Source organism: Lucilia cuprina, chromosome 2 (genome assembly GCF_022045245.1).
Source record: "Lucilia cuprina isolate Lc7/37 chromosome 2, ASM2204524v1, whole genome shotgun sequence".
Classification (NCBI taxonomy): domain Eukaryota; kingdom Metazoa; phylum Arthropoda; class Insecta; order Diptera; family Calliphoridae; genus Lucilia; species Lucilia cuprina.
In genome coordinates, this window is record NC_060950.1 from 18,556,638 (window position 1) to 18,562,622 (window position 5,985).

A 5,985-nucleotide genomic window follows, 5' to 3' on the forward strand; every position below is an offset into this window, starting at 1 on the left:
AAATAAGTTTACAGTTAATAAATCTTTCAAAAATTAAAAAGGTATGATGAAATTCTACAAAAAACATTTGTTTTTAAAACTAATAACGCGTTTAAATTCTGTAGACCTCAGTCCACAATTGAAAACTTGATTCAGTTCTTAAATCAATCCATTCCCCAATAGGAACACCCGAAAAAAGCATATATGCTTACGCAAGCATATATTTAATAATTTTAAAGATTCTAACGTAATCAATAAAAATTTTGAATAAAATTTTTGTTTCTGAGATAAACGAAATTTTTTTTTTTAATTTATATAAGAAGTGCCAAGACTTCTTTGGAAGTCTGACCGTTATTCTCTAAATCTTAATATGAATGTCAAAGTTCTTCATGTAGAATTTGAAGATTCTAGCTCTAATAGTTTCTCAGAAATACGAATTTTTCTTGTTAATTCATATGGGGACTCACAGCCCGCCCTTTCTTCTACAACATGTTCAGATATATAATAAAGTTCTTCTTGCATAATTTAAAGAATCATGTTCTATTACTTTCCCAGATAAACGAAATTTTGTATTTAATGCATATGGGAGGCGCAAAGCCGGCCCCTTTGATAGACCGCCCGTTATTCTCTAAATATTCACATGAATGTCAAAGTTCTTCAGTTAAAATTTGCAGATTATAACTCTAATACACGAATTTTTCTATTTAATTCATATGAGGGATCCAAGCCCCCCAGAAAGTACAATCCTTTTTCTCCAAATGTTCAGATGACTATTAAAGTTCTTAGTGCAAAATTCGAAGAATTTAGTTTAAATAGTTTCCCACATAAACGAATTTTTGTATTTCATTTATATGGGAGGTGCCACGCCTCTAATATCTGCTCACTTTTTGTCCTAAATAAACGTATTTACACTAAGTCACTCCGACACGTTTTGAGGACTCGAACTCTTATATTATCTCAAATATACGGATTTAATATTTTCTTAATATGGACGTAGCATCTCGCCCACTTGAAATTTCAAAACAAGAAAAAGCCTATTGTTCCTTCCACATAAAGAAGAACACACAGTGGAAATTTCAAAAGATCGGTTCAGTAGTTTAGCCTTCTATAAGATACAAACAAACATGCATTGATTTTTATATATATTCAACAATTAAACAATAAACAATTAAGCATTAAATAATTTAAATTATAAACAAAATATGTACTACTATGATATACAAATGGAGTTGTGACGGATGTTATATATTTATATATACAAAGTAAAATTATTTTTTTATTTTAATACAATTTTAATATGCTTTTGGAGCTTCCATTGCTCTATAGTTTACAACATATCAAAAAAAAAAAGGAAAAAAGTTGTCTGCAAAAATAATATGAAGCTGATTTCAATTTTAAGTTTCCTACCACCACCAGAACAATATATTGAACATTTTCTGCGAGAATCTCCTACGACATTGGGAAATCTTATCTTCGTGGGAGATTTCTAATTCGAGGTTGCTTAAACCTGCAGTTGTTAATTTCTAACAGTCTAACCACTAAACACTTTATTTTTTCCCGCTGTTCCGACGATGAAAATGTATTATTTTGGTATTACTAGTTAATCAGATCTTTTAAACCTTCATAGATTGCAATCAATAATATATACCGTTTGCATTGAAAAAATACTTAAATTGCGAGTCAGAAAAACTTACCAGATATTGGCTAGTTGTAAAAACCTCACAACCTCTATTCATAACCTACTCCACCAAACATAAATATTAATATTATCATAATATGGAGATCTTCTCAGGAATTGTTGGGAAATGTTTTACTAAACAATTTATTACCGTTTTAAGTACTAAACGTAATGCCACAATTAGTTAGTACAACCAAATTATGTAGTTGTATTGGTGTGTATTAATTTGAGGTTGCATCCAAAACAATAGATGAGAACAACAAAACCAACAGCAAAATTTATTTTGTACTTAGCTGGATGAATAGGTGGTCTGCGGTTATTACCACAACTACGCGAATGGTTTGAGTAGTTTTTAAATTTGAATAGTTCTTGTATTCTCCACGAGTGCAATGGAAAATTAAACCCAGCAAAAGCTTGTATTTGTAAAATTATTTTTCGTTATTTTCTTTAATAACTACTAACTACTAACTAACTAACTAACTAACTAACTAACTAACTAACTAACTAACTAACTAACTAACTAACTAACTAACTAAATAACTAACTAACGAACTAAATAACTAACTAACTAACTTACTAACTAAATAACTAAATAACTAATTAACTAATTAACTAAATAACTAATTAACTAACTAATTTACTAATTTACTAACTAACTAACTTACTAACTAACTGACTAACTAATAAGCGACTATACAATACACCTGCTTCTCCATATATCCTGTATATATGGCTGTTGCTTTGTGGTATCGGTCTATAATTGAGGATGTTTTAATTATTACTTATAAATTTAGAAATTGACTATATTTTCTTACTTATTTTATCGCTGACATTGTCAATTAATTAACTACTAATATTTACTACCGTTGTCGGTATACAGTAACTTATCTATACAAATATATATGAACATACATACATATGTACTAGTGTACCCTGGGCACTTCGCGACCAAATTAAAGTAATAACTTCTTTTTACAAAATTAATTTATTTTTATGAAAAATTATTAAAATCTGGCTAATTAATATAAAGTATAAATGAGTTATTATATTTTAATTAATGATTATAAAATATAAAAAAAGTTGCAAAAGTACTAAAAAGATTTTCATTTAGTAATGTTATTTTTTGTTTCTGTGCTCAATTTAAGGACGAAAATTTCCCTTTTTTATTAAATCGTTTAGGACTAATAAATGTTGGAGTATTTAAAGAAGTTCTACTAAAATTAGTACCACTTTTGCATTTTCCGCAAAGAAATAGTAATATTTAGAAATAAATTTCAAAACACGCAGTGTTATACTTTAAATATATGTATTTGTATATTTATATCACAGGTGAAACTGAAAAGATTTAAATCTGCATTCATTTTCAGAAAAAAAATTTTTTCAAAAAGTTTGAATAAGTTTGGTATTTTTTTTCTCCCCAATGAAATAGCAAATATTTTGTTTCAATAAATATTGCAGAGTTAATCCTTAATTTAATAGGAATACGCCAAAAAATCTAGAACGTTTTCTTAATGTGCTACAAAAAAATGCCAAAACTACAGTTGTCTCTCTTTAACATCCAAAAAGGAGTGAATTTAAAAAAAAATACAAAAATCCATCCCTAGTAGATCTACATAACCAAAAGCACATCTACAGTTATCGTGATTCTCAGTTGATCAGTTTGGGCTGTGCGATGAAGAATCAGTCAATCAGTAACGCAACTCTTTTATATATGTATATATAGAAAATAGTTATAAATAGTATGAATGTATGTTCATATGTATATATATATATATATATTAAATAACCGTTTTAGTATAGTTAGTTGTTTGTCTAGCGCGCCAAAACCATTGGCGGTTTATTAAAGGACACAATGTAACTATATAAGTTGTAGAGCATGTGGTTATTGAATGTTTTACAATTGATAATAATTTTGGGTTTATTGTGGTAAAATATATTTTTTAGCATGAGTTTATTTTGAAAGTTAATACAAATAGAATTTAAAATTTTTTACTCAAATTGTGTTGCATATGGAACTAATCTAGATTTAAAAGGCTGAGTATTTTATATGTCATATCCCAGCTAGCATTGGGAAGATTAATCAGATTGGATGATTAATCAGTAAACAGAGTTATTTTTTACTCCTTTTGAATACCCAAAAGTGATTAATAACTTGAGAGCTTAAAACGTTGTTCGAAAATCATATAATTGAAAATTGATTATTTAAAAAACAATAACATTGCTATATATACAATCATAAATTAATCATCCTGGTGTTTAATATATGATGGCTTTAAAAACTTATTTTGTGATCATATTTCGAGCAGTTTAAAGATCTAAAATGGTTTCTTATATAATTGTTTTTGTTTACAATGAAACAGCAATACTTATACTTAAAAATTACTCGAAAACAATCACCAACAAGTTAGAAATTATAGTCGGGCGAGGCCTATCATATAATACCCCAAACCTTTGACAAAAATATAATGTAATTTAGTTGCGAAAATAAAGCATTTAAGTTGAATTGTACCATGCCTCCGATATTCATACTTAAGCCGTTTATTGTTGAATAAAATTGTGGACATTTAAGTGAAATTTGATGGGCGCTTTTTATAGGGGCTAGGGTCATATGAGAACCTATTATTATGGAATTCGTGAGGGTCATCAAGTCTTGTATAGAACTTGGTTTTTGCAGCTTTTTTGTCGAGATATGAGTATATTAAACATAATTATGATCTTAAAAGCATAATTATGATCATGAACAAAATTTCATTGAATTATCACAAATATTGGGACCTGTAGTTTGATTACAAAGTTTACAAGCCTTAGTAGTATGGGATCTAGGTGAAATAAATAGGCTTCGTCCCTGGGACAATAGAATATCATGTACCAAATTTCATTGAATTATCTTCAAAATTGCCAAGGTTTAGATGGACGGACAGACAGACAGACAGACGGACATAGACAGATCCAAAAAATGATTCTGAGCCGATTGGTATACTTTAATGCAGGAATAGGACCAATATTATTGTGCGTTGCAAACATCAGCACAAACCATTAAAGTGGTAATGAGTCGAAACTGATTAGAAAAGGGACTCAGAAAATACTCTTTTAGAAGAGTTGTGTGGCCTAAAACGAGTTGATATTATTCTCATTTTGTTTATAAAATTATATGTATAATTATTCCAATTAATGTGATATTTATAAAGTCGATTTTCTGTCAAGGAAATTCAAATTATATTATGCTTTATTCATAATAATTTTCTATGTTTAATGATCTTCTAAAAAAGATAAATAATTCCAATTAATGATTAAACACTTTCAGGTGTTCAAATATTATTGTGTATAAATATATTTTGTAATTATATTTCGCGCATTCGGAAGATCAAAAACAGTTTTCTGTTATATTGTATTTGTCTGTAACAAACATAAAAATTACTCAGAAAAGACTCAAAAAAGATTATTATATGATTCGAAAAAAATTCATTAATGACTCAAAAAAAATTAAAAAATGTGTCAGAATTGATCAGAAGTGGGGCTCATAATCGACTCGTTTAGAAGAGTTCCGGGTAGGATACCATTTTCTCCCGACGAAAGTATCTTTTAGGATAAGAAAATGAGCACATATATGATAATTTTAATCGTACAGAAGAGTCATAAATGACTTCAATGTGATCAAAAATTTCAAAAAATGCTAGCTAGTGTGATATACAAATTTCCGTTCAGTAGAGATTATTAGGAGGCCCTTCGACATCCAGTAAGATTAGTAGCACTCAGGATACTTTCCAATAAAGGTTATGAGGACTTGAAAAAATCGAATAAAGAGACATAATTAAAGACAAACGTATATTATATCTTTTTGGTATCCCTGACTGCTGAATAACTAAATCAATATACCAACCATAGAAAAATAAATAGAAGTGTTACTGAGAGTAAGAAATATTACTCTCTTACATGTACAGGTTCTGTGTGAATTTAATACAATTGTATGAGTATTTTTATTTTTGTTTACATAAAATAACAAAAATATGAAAGTACAGAATGTATCCGAATACATCATACCCTACCACATTGCGAGTAAGTAGCAATAAGTTATTTAGTATTTTTTAATGTAGAAGTTATATTCAAGAGATTGATGTTTGCTTAATTAATGAATGTACTACTCATTATAACAATATGTAATCAAAATTTCGTATATATAAAATTTGTTGAGCCTAATTTTATAAATACCCTTGTATAGTATGTACCGCTTACAAAAAAAGTTCAATAGGCTAATTTATGGACGGATTACATCATTACATCGACGCAGGTGTTACAAACTTTAAGACATAAACAAAATTCCGTTCCCA